This window comes from Zingiber officinale, chromosome 11B (assembly GCF_018446385.1).
Source record: "Zingiber officinale cultivar Zhangliang chromosome 11B, Zo_v1.1, whole genome shotgun sequence".
NCBI lineage: Eukaryota > Viridiplantae > Streptophyta > Magnoliopsida > Zingiberales > Zingiberaceae > Zingiber > Zingiber officinale.
This window is the reverse complement of record NC_056007.1, coordinates 87,866,968-87,879,291: the sequence shown is the minus strand read 5'-3', so window position 1 is coordinate 87,879,291 and position 12,324 is coordinate 87,866,968.

The following is a 12,324-nucleotide window of genomic DNA, read 5'->3' as shown; positions in this document are numbered from 1 at the left end:
GGAGGGGTGAATTGCCCTACAAAATAAAACTTGAACCTTTCTCGGATTTCAACTATATAATGAACACTTGTAATAAATAAATAAAAGAGACTAAGTAAAGAAAAACAGACACCAGAGTTTTACTTGGTTTGCAATCAGGGGATTGCTAATCCAAGGAATGTAAGCGCACTATCTGATTCTCCTCTGGGCGGAGTAGCCTCTTTACAACGTTGACAGCACAAATGAAAAGAATAGAATTGCAGAAAGAATTGATTACAAGTGAGTTGTTACGATATGTGGACCAAGACTATATTTATAATCTTGGTCGGCGCTGGAAGGAGTTTGGGCGCCACGGAGGATAAAATTCTATCCCAAGCCGATCGGATCGCGTTTGACACGATCCTGGTCAAAATCGAGTCCGGGCGCCTCGGCGCCCGGACCCTCAATAGCGCCAGGGCGCGGAATGATTCCGGGCGCACCTCTTAAGTCAACTTTGTTGACTTTTAGTGGTCTGGTTCCTTTGCTCGGTTTAGCTCGTTTCGGTCCGGGTCTGCTTCGGCTCCGTTAGCTTGGGTGATCTCGGCCTTACCACTCGAACCCATGTTCCGGCCTTCTCCTCGAGCAGCCTTCCTTCCCGGTTTCTCGTCCCTCGAACGCCGCGCACGTTCTTCTCGTCCACCGGTGTACTCTTCTGCGGACACCTCGTCCCTCGGACGCACCGAGCCCGTCGGCTCTCTCCCGTGCCGTCCTTCTCGCTAGCCGCGTCTTCCGCTCGACTTCCTGTGTTCCTAAGCTCCTGCACACTTAGACACAAGGGTTAAACAAACGCATGACCTAACTTAGCTTGCTTGATCACATCAAAACACTTTGGGGTTCCAACAATCTCCCCCTTTTTGATGTGAGCAACCCAAGTTAAGTTAGGGTAAACATATGCAATAAAAATAATTTATATTCAAATAAGTCCAAGTATTTTTCAAATGAAAAATTATATTACCTCCCCCTAGACTTAACATATACTTCTCCCCCTTTAATCACATAAAAAATTGGGGTTATAAACAAGTCTAAGGTAAAAAAAACTTTGAGTGTAAAAAAAATGTCTAAGTCAGTTTAAAGACACTCTTCAGAATTTTTCTTTCGAGAAAAATTTAAGTAAAACATTTTTCAGGTAAAAACAGTCATAAGTGTTAAAAAAAATTAAGTTTGAAACTTATCTCAGCATTCAAAAAAAATTTGTAATTAAAAAATTCTAAGTTAATATTCATAAGAAACAATTTTAAGTCAATTTTAAGAAAAATGATAAGGTAATAAAAAAATTCTAAGTTAATTTTCATAAAAATTTCTAAAAAAAATTTCTAAGTAGTTAAAATTTTTAAATATTTTCTAACACAAATTGAATAACTCTTTTAAGGTATTAAATTAATACTTTTTCAGTTAGTCAATTAAACTTTTCATATCGATACTTGGCTTCCAGGTCGTGGCGAGGCACTAGGCCTTCTTGGTTATTGGAGCAACAACCACTTCCTTAGACAAAGCCTCATAAAGAAATTAGTTATTTAATTTCCTTGCTAAAAATTCTAAGTCTGACTTTAATTTTAAGTTAAACCGATTTTTGGAACCCAGTAGAGGTTCCTACCTACAGGATTAACTAAGTATTTCCTAGGTATATAGATTTTTGATATATTTCTAATTTGACTTTGATGAAATCTATAATACCAATTTAAAACTCTATAATTTCTAAAAGTAGGAATATTTGAACCATTAGATTTTTTCAATCTTTCTATTTCTTCTTTTAGTTTTTCATTTTCAATTTTTAATTTTTCAAAATCCTCTATAAAACATGATTTTGCCAAAATTCTCTTTGTTTCTAAAATTTCATTTTCTAATTTGGCATTTTTATTTTCTAATTTATACATGGATTTAGTCATAGCTTTGATACCAAAGTAAAGTTCATCAGGAGGTAAGAGGCATACCTCACTTACCATATCAGACTTGAAGCCTGAATCTCCCCCTGCTTCGCTACTTCCATCTGAGGTTGCTCCCCCTTCATCAATGCTGGGTTCTGATGTACTTTATCCTTCGTAGCTTGCCATCAGTGCTATCCCGACATATTCTTGAGCTTCTGATTCGGATGAAGAAGTGTCGTCCCAAGTTGCTTTTAGGTTGTGTTTCTTAGGTGCCTTCATTTTGACCTTCTTGAGTTCTGGGCACTCTTCCCTTAGGTGTCCCTCCTTCTGACACTGGTAGCACCGTACCTTTCTTCTACCTTTTTGATTCTTTTGATTCTGCATTTTAAATTTATTAGATCTAAAAAACTTTTAAAAATTTCTTACCATGTATGCTTCTTGATCGTCTTTGGAGTCTGACTCGAGTTCATCCTTCTGGGTTGCGTTCAGCGCCATAGTCTGGGTTGTATCCTTTGTCGTTCCTGCACACCTAGTTTCATGCAATTCAAGAGTAGAAAACAACTCTTCTAAAGTACTTACCTCCAGGTCTTTTGAGATGTAGTAGGCGTCGACGATTGATGTCCACTCCAGAGTTCTTGGAAACGCGTTGAGCGCGTAGCGTATAGTGTCCCGGTTTGTTACGGTTTCACCAAGGTTTTCGAGACAAGTAACTAGTTCTTTTACCTTCGCATGTAGACCAACTACTTTCTCACCTTTCTCCAGACGGATGTTCATCAGTTTGTTGCGGAGGATGTCCCTTCTAGCGAGCTTCGCTTCGGACGTGCCTTCGTGGAGTTCCAAGAACTTCTCCCAAAGTTCTTTAGCAGATAAATAGTTTCCGATGCGGTTGACCTCTTGAGGCGGTAACACACTCAGCAGGTGATGTTCCGCACGGCTATTTGCTACCGACTCATTCTGCTCCTTCTTTGTCCAATCGCTCTCTTCTTTTTCTTTTCCATCTTTATCTATTGGAGCTACAAAACCATATTTCATGATAAACTGAATTTCAAAATTTGTTTTTAGGAATACCTCCATACGACGCTTCCAGTCTGCGAAGTTCCCCTCGAATTTTGGTGGAACAATGCTTGGTCCGACCATCTTTGTTGCTTCGATCGGCGGTTAGTCCTCCTGAAGTGCCTTGCTCTGATACCACTTGTTGGTCCCTTTAGAGGCCGGCAAGAGGGGAGGGGTGAATTACCCTACAAAATAAAACTTGAACCTTTCTCGGATTTCAACTATATAATGAACACTTGTAATAAATAAATAAAAGAGACTAAGTAAAGAAAAACAGACACCAGAGTTATACTTGGTTTGCAATCAGGGGATTGCTAATCCAAGGAATGTAAGCGCACTATCTGATTCTCCTCTGGGCGGAGTAACCTCTTTACAACGTTGACAGCACAAATGAAAAGAACAGAATTGGAAGCACAGAAAGAATTGATTACAAGTGAGTTGTTCTGAATGTGCAGACTAGTACTATATTTATAGTACTGGTCCGGGCGCCTGGAAGGAGTTCCGGGCGCCCTGGAGGGGATAAAGGTCAAAAACCACATTCCGGGCGCCCCGGACCCCAAAAGTCAACTCTGGTTGACTTTTTTCCGTCCGGTCGCTCCGCTTCGGTTTAGCTCGTCTCGGTCCGGGTCTTCTGTTCCGGCTCCACTAGCTTGGGTGATCTCGGCCATCCGGAATAGGGCTCACCCGAACCCATGTTCCGGCCTTCTCCTCGAGCAGCCTTCCTTCCCGGTTTCTCGTCCCTCGAACGCCTCGCACGTTCTTCTCGTCCACCGGTGTACTCTTCCGCGGACACCTCGTCCCTCGGACGCACCGAGCCCGTCGGCTCTCTCCCGTGTCGTCCTTCTCGCTAGCCGCGTCTTCCGCTCGACTTCCTGTGTTCCTAAGCTCCTGCACACTTAGACACAAGGGTTAAACAAACGCAGGACCTAACTTAGCTTGCTTGATCACATCAAAACACCTTGGGGTTCCAACAACTACCTCTATGAGCATATATATAATCATGTGGGTACTAACATAAAATGCAAACAGGTGAGCAAACAAGCATGTAATAGGTATCCGATAGTGACATATCGAAATAAGAACGAACATAATTATTACTAAAGGCTATAACCTACCAAACATATCAACGTGACATTATCAAAGATAAGTCAAGGTACCCGCCTCCAATATAGATCGAGCTAATCAACCTCTATGTCGATGTGCTCGTCCCGAATCTGAATCCTATAATAAACCGTACGATTTAGCTATGTTTTATCATAAATAAAATAGCTAAACCAAAAATCCGTATCCAAATAAAAACTATGTTTTTATTTCCATTGGATTGTCCATATTTTCCTGCATAGCTAATCTCAGTATGAGTAAATCTAACTCGATTAGCTAATCCTATTAAACCAGGAAACCTTAATCCATCGATCAATTAACCAATAACCAATCCATCCCTAAATTATCAATCTACTACATAATGAATCAAACCAAACCAAACAACTCACCCAAATTTAAATGCTCTGCTGTAGGACTCGCAACCAAAGAACCCTACTGCTGGCCTGAGCTAGGTGGATCCACTGATTTCCCCCAATCAAGTACCCTACATTACAATCATCACAATTAGGCAATATCACATAACAAGCTCGAACCCCAACCAACATTTACCTAAATCCAAATATCCTTCTGTTAACTCATGATCGAAGGGTTCTCTGCCGGAACAGGGTGATCAGAGTCGTGGCTCGCCTGTGAATGATGTTGGCCTCACGAAAACTACAGTGGCACCAACCGACCAAAACTGTGGCACCTTCCTAATGAAATCACTGATGCTTGCTCACCTCACTGTTGTCTTGTTTGGATCCGGCAGCAAGAAAAAAAAAAACCTAGGGCACAACGTGGAGAAGGCCAGCTATGTCCCGTGTGGCGGCGTCGGCAGGCACAGTGGTGGCAGTCGGCGCTAGGGAAGAAGGGAAGGTCGGCACCAGTAGATGTCGGCGGTGCTTGAGTGTCGGCGAGAAGACGTCGGCTGTGAGCGGCGCACAGTGGCGTCGGGATCGCTGTGTGCGACGAGAAAGAGCGGCTGTCGGAGGTGCGGCAGCGAGGATGGGGCGTCGCGAGAGGTGAGGGAGGAAGGATCGGGAAGGTGGCTCGACCGGCGGGGGCGCTGGATCGGTGTCGGTGCGCAGAGGAGAAGAGAAGCGACGCCGGTTAGTGGAGCAGTTAGGGCAGGCTCGGGAAATCAACGCGAGAAGAGAATCGGGCACGCACGGGTTTACGGGGGAAGAAAGAAAAGAAATAAAGAAAATAAAAATAAAAAGAAAAATAAACTTTTCCTCACTTAAATGGGTAGCCTAAACAGGCTTTCCCGGGTCCCGTTTTTATTCCCGTAATCGAAGCCATACTGTCTCCGAAAAATTTCCAGAAAATTTCTAAAAATTTTGAAAAATTCCCTTATCATTATTCGCCATTTTTCGATATTTTACATATAAAAGGAAAGATTTTATCAAAATTTTATTTTTAATAAAATCCTCTTCCCTTTTCATACTTAGCCGACCCCTTGCTTGGGCACCAAGCAAGGCTTGGCCGGCCCTAGCCTTAGTTCCAAGCTTGGTTTGGCCGGCCCCTTGCTTGGGCTCCAAGCAAGGATAGGGGTCGGCCCCTAGCATGGGCTAAGAGGTTAGGCTTTGGGTGGATATAAGGCTATATATAAGAGGCTACAATAGAGACCGAGAGGAGGAATTGGTTATGGTCTCTCGATGAACTTGAGCTTCCCGTGTTCGCCCCGAACACCCAACATAAGTTCATCAATAATAACTCATACCACTAAAGAGCTATTATTGAACTACCGCACCAATCTCAAATTACATTTTGGGCTCCTTCTTATCATGAGTGTGTTAACCTCCCTATGTTTAAGATATCGAATGCCCACTAATTAAATGAGTTTCTGACAACTCACTTAATTAATATCTAGCTCCAAGAGTAGTACCACTAAACTTTATCATCATGTCGGACTAAGTCTACCTGCAGGGTTTACATGACAATCCTTATGAGCTCCTCAAGGAGGCATCATCAACCTAGATTACTAGGATACAGTTTCATTCTATAATCAACAATACACCATATAAATAATATCATTTCCCAACTTATCGAGCCTATTGATTTATCAAACTAAATCGCGCCCTTTGATAAATTAAAGAAATAAATATTAAGTATACGTGCTTATTATTATATTATGATTAAGAGCACATACTTCCATAATAACAGAGGTCTTGTTATTTTAAAGAGTCAGTATAAAAGGAAACTACCTCAAATGGTCCTGCTCAATACACTCAGAGTGTACTAGTGTAATTTTATAGTCAAGATAAACTAATACCAAATTACACTACGACTATTCCAATGATTTGTTTCTATCTATCTTAGTCATGAGCTACTGTTTATAATTTATAAGGAACTGATAACATGATCTTCTGTGTGTGACACCACACACGATGTTATTTACAATATAAATTAATTGAACAACTACACTTAGCATATAAATGTAGACATTTGACCAATGTGATTTTTTATTTCAAAATAAATATTTACAAAAAGCTAGGCTTTTAGTATATACTCTAACAAGCATCACATGTTAAGAGTGCGAGACTACATGTATGAGTAATTTGAATTCACAGAACGAGGAAGTATTATTTGGGATAGGTGTGATGTAGTCAACCTAGTGGGGACAAGACACATAGACCATGTCCTGAACCAAATGGGCATAAGACGAGTGAAAGGAACAAGGCACGACTCACTGTAGCTGCTGAAGGGTTTAGAATTAATTCTAAGATCAACTATGATTTTCTGACTAATTGGAGATCATGATGTACTACTAGGTGCCACTTATGATCGTTCTATAATTAAGTAGTTAATTATGGACGATCAAGATAAACTGGGAACCTATTGAGTCACACGCACTAACGAATCTCTAAAAACATAAAATAAGTTAAAGATTAGGATTCTTAGATCAAGAGATAAATGTTTGATTGGACCATACATAAGACAAATATGGAAATATTTATCGCAATGGAAGCACGGATGAACCACGTCTCTTATGGAAGAGTTGGACCATATTTGGTTTAATCATGAATTAGTCATAAACCAACTTGGTTAATTGTGAACCAAACCAAGGGGTTAATGAGCTAATTTTTGGTTAAGGAATAATGAGTTGGATTTGGGCTTTCTGATCCAACTCATTAATGAGGGTTATATATTAATATGGTTAAGAGAAAATTATACACATGAGATTATTAATTGACTTATAAGATTTTTAAAAAACCTTAACCCAATTTCTCTTCTCCTCTCCCTCTCCCCTCTCTCTTTGCCACCACCAACAAGGGGAAGCCCTTCCCCTTGTTACCCTGGCCACCACAAGGAAGAAATATCTTCCTTGTGTGCTTCTCTTCCTTTTCCTCTTGATCCCTCTTCTTCGCTCGTGGCTAGTAACTTCCAAAGGAGAGGCTTGTACTCAAGGAGTTGTTTTAAGGAGCTTGACATGGATACGAATAGAGGTGAGGTTCGACAACATCGCTACGGTTGATGCCCTTCTCGTTACAGGTCATCCGTAAGGTACACCTAGCGTAAATTTACTTTCCTTAAAAATTTAATTATGCGATCATGTTTGGCATGTTGTATCCTTGTATGCGTATGGTGCGTGTGATGTAATAATTTAGGAATTATTATTGTTTTATTTTTCATTGCGCATGTTTATGAAATGTGTTTTAGCACACACCGCATCGGGCATATCCCAACAATAAGTGAGCATGCTCTAATGCCTAAATATCCAGACTCTCACACTATTTGGTCGAGTTATAAGTGAGCTTGCTCTCACGACCAAGTCTCATACTCTCGTGTCACTCGATCGAGTTATAAGTGAGCATGCTCTCACGCCTAAGTATCTAGACTCTTGCACTGTTGGGTCGAGTTATAAGTGAGATTGATCTCACGACCAAGTCCCAGACTCTCATACCCTTCAACAGAGTTATAAGTGAGCACGCTCTCACGCCTAAGTATCTAGACTCTTGCATCATTCGACCGAGTTATAAGTGAGATTGCTCTCACGATCAAGTCTCAAACTCTGATGTCACTCAGTCAAGTTATAAGTGAGCATGCTCTCATGCCTAAGTATCTAGACTCTTGTGCCATTCGGCTGAATTATAAGTGAGCATACTCTCACGTCTAAGTATCCAGACTCTCACGTCATTCGGTCGAGTTATAAGTGAGCTTGCTCTCATGACCAAGTCCCAGACTCTCGTATCGCTAGGCCAAGTTATAAGTGAGTATGCTCTCACGCCTAAGTATCCACACTCTCATGTCATTCAACCAAGTTATCAGTGAACTTGTTCTCACGACCAAGTCCCAAACTCTCGTGCTATTCGGTTGAGTTATAAGTGAGCATGCTCTCACGCCTAAGTATCCAGACTCTTGGCGTTTGAACAAGTTATAAGTGAGCTTGCTCTTATGACCAAATCTTAAACTCTCGTGCCGCTTAGCTGAGTTAACATGCTCTCACGTCTAAGTATCTAAACTCTCGTACCTTTCAGTCGAGTTATAAGTGAGCATGCTCTCACGCCTAAGTATCCAGACTTTTACACTGTTTGGCCGAATTATAAGTGAGCTTGCTCTCACGACCAAGTATCTATATTCTCAAGCCGCTCGGTTGGAGTCTCGAGCTGTCAAGACGAGTGACTAAGTCATAAGCGAGCTTAATTTCATCGCTAAGTGGTGGAACTCTCCTTAAACCTCGGGAGTGTGAAGTCTAAAAGACGAAAGAAGTACAACTAAAGGCTAAAGCATGCGAAAGATGGAAATTCCAAGGCATAAAGCAAATGCACATAGCATAGAGCATGAAATGTTCTTTAAACTTTTATAGAAAACCACTGACAAACTTGAGAAAAATACTGCACTTAGTCAGTGATGACATCGCCCGCGATCACCTCTAAGATTTTCTACCTTTTGATGAAGGTTGGGAGAACCTCGGCAGAGAGATAACCACTCTCCTTAAGTTATTTCAGGGTCCTTTCAATGCCATACTTGAATAGTTTAATGGTTCGGTCGGTTAACAGCTGGATGAAGTCTCTCGAGAAGAGATACTCCACCCTGTGAGCTTCCAACCGACCGGGCTCTTCTTCCTTGAACTTAGAAATTTCGGCCTTTGAAGCTTTCAGCGGATTTTAGGGCTTGCATGCAGCTCAGTATCTTTCTCATCTATTAATCATTGACGCTCCCCGAGCTGAAGTTCATGGCTCACTTGCTCGACCATTCTGGCTCACTTGCTCGATCGTTCGGCTGACTTGCTCAGCAACCAGAGCGGCTGATGCCTCTTCGAGTTTCTTGGCCAGGATCTGGGCCTCTTTATTCTTGATGTCCAAATCTTCAATGGCTCTAAGCTTCCTAGTGCTTGCCAAGATGATCTTCGATTCAAAATTGTGGTCTTGGTTCCTCAACTTCTTGAGCTCGATGGCTTAGTCGTAGTTTTTGTCCTTCTCCACGGTCAATGCCCGCTCGGACCCCAGAAGATGCTCGTGCGGACTATTTTTTCCAAGTCCTCTTTCAGCTGAGCTGCCATAGTAGTTAGCCGTTCAATAGAAGCGTGGGGGCACCTGTCCCCCCAACTGTTTCTTGCAGTTGCTTGTACTCATGGTTCAGCTGAGCTAGTCTATAACACAAAGCTAAGTTGTCCACCCAGAATTGTTATAGTGAAAAAGAGTTCAAGTAAAGCCGGTTGGGAGATATAAAGGTAGAAATTATAACTACACTTACCCTAGTGGAATTTTGGCTAAAGCGATCGGTGAGCACATCGAGTGAGCTTGTCACCACCCGAACTCTGGCACCTGCTCAACTTTGAGCCAAGGGTTCTTAGATTCTGATCTTGTGCTCAGGGGAGCGAGGCTCACTGGGGTCTGGATAATGCCACTCATCACTAGCAATCTGAGGGTAGCCGTGATGTGCCCATAAGGGCCCGAGCTGATGGGTTTTGAGCTGGACTTGCTTTTGGATTTGGACATGGGAGTTAAACGGATGGTGGAGAATGGAGTCATTGGATGGAGGAGGCATCAGATAAGCTATAGGTCGAGCGACGATAACATCGATTAGCAGTTTGGATAAGGAAGGTGCCTGATTGAATAAGGGGGGAGTCGATCGACCAACTGCTCTCTAGGGAATAGTGGAGGTAGAACTCCCCCACCCTGTTAGGATGTATACTAAAAGCCTAGCTTTTGGTATAAACATTTATCTAGAAATAAAGAATCACATTGGTCAAATATCTACATTTATGATAAATGTAGTTGTTCAATTAATTTATATTGTAAATAACATGGTGTGTGGTGTCACACACAGAGGATCATGTTATCAGTACCTTATAAATTATAAACAGTAGCTCACGACCAAGATGGAAAGGAACAAACCATTGGAAGGTGGTAGTGTAATTAGGTATTAGTTTATCTTAACTATATAATTACACTAGTACACTTAGAGTGTATTGAGTAGGACCATTAGAGGTCGTTTCTTTTATATTGACTTTATAAAGGAACAAAGACCTCAGTTATTATGGAAGTGTGTGCTCTTAATCCTAATATAATAACAAGCACATATATTTGATATTTATTTCTTTAATTTATCAATGGGTGAGATTTAGTTCGATAAATCAATAAGCCCGATAAGTTGAGAAATGATATCACTTATAGTGTGTGTTGTTGATTATAGAAGGAAACTGTGTTCTAGTGATCTAGGTTGAGAATGTCCCCAAGAGGAGCTTATAAAGATTATCATGTTAAACCCTGCAGGTGGACTTAGTCCGACATGATGATAAGGTTGAGTGGTACTACTCTTGGACTAAGATATTAATTAAATGAGTTGTCAGTAACTCACTTAATTAGTGGGCATTCGACATCTTAAACACAGAGAGACTAACACACTCATAATAAGAAGGAGCCCAAAATGTAATTTGGGATTGGTGCGGTAGTTCAATAATAGTTCTTTAGTGGAATGAATTATTATTGATGAAATTAAGTTATGTGTTCGGGGCGAACACGGGAAGCTTAATTTCATCGGGAGACCAAAACCAATTCCTCCTCTCGGTCCCTATCGTAGCCTCTTGTATATAGAGATTTATACCCACCACATACCCACCTTCTTACCCATCCAATGGGGCCGACCAAGCTAGCTTGGAACCCAAGCTAGGGCCGGCCAAGACCAAGTGGATGAGCCAAGTTGGTGGCCGGCCAAAGCTTGGGTCCCAAGCTTAGGTGGCCGGCCACTAGAATATTAAAAAGGATTTTTATTAAAATTATTTCTTATGTGGATATCATGGTCTTAAAAAAGAGTTTAAAATTTAAAACTTTCCTTTTATAGCTTTCTACAAAAGATTAAGAGAAGAGATTAATCTCTTTCCTTATTTGTAGATTAAAAGGATGGTTTTAATTTTTGGTAAAAACTTTCCTTATTTGTAAATCATCCACATGTTTAAAAGAGAGTTTAAAAATTGAAATCTTTCCTTATTTGTTGATTAAAAGGTGGATTTTAAATTTTAAGAAAACTTTCCTTTTTAACCATGTTCATGATTTAAAAGAGAGTTTAAAAATTAAATATTCTCTTTTATAAGTTTCTACAAAATATTAAGAAAAGATTTGATATCTTTCCTTATTTGTATATTAAAAGAGATTTTAATTTTTAGAGATAATTTTATTTTTATCCACATGTTTAAAAGAAAGATTTTAATTTATAAAATTTCTTTTTTACTAACCATGAAGGGATTAAAATTATTGGAGAAATTTTTATAAATTTCTAGAGACAAATTAGGAAGTTTTAATTAATTAAAACTCTCCTTGTTTATAGCTTGTGGTGGCCAACCATATGAATTGAGAAAATAAAATTGATTTTTAATTAATTAAATTTTCCTTTTCATGGAAAAAGAATTAAGGAAGTTTTTATTAAAATTTTTTTATTTGCCAAGACCAAGGATTATAAAAGAGGGGGTAGAGGTGCCTTCATGGGTGAACGACTCTATTCTATTTTCTCCCTCTTTTCTTCCTTGGTGTGACCGACCCTTCTCATTTTCTCTCTTCCTCTTGTGTGGCTGAAATCCTTTATCTCTTGGAGCTTGGAGGAGGTGGCCGGATCTAGCTTGAGGAAAAAGGAGAGAAAGCTTACATCCCTTGGAGCTTGGTTGGTGAAAAAGGTTCTTCATCCTTTAGAAGATATGCTTGGCCGAAACTTGAAGGAAGGTAGAAGAAGGTGCCTTGGTGGTTCTCATCTCGGAAGATCATTGCCCACACAATGTCTGAGGTTAGAAGAGGAATACGGTAGAAGACCTAGAGGTTTTTGTTTGTAAATTAAAGAAAAGGTACACTAGTATTTAATTTTCGCATCA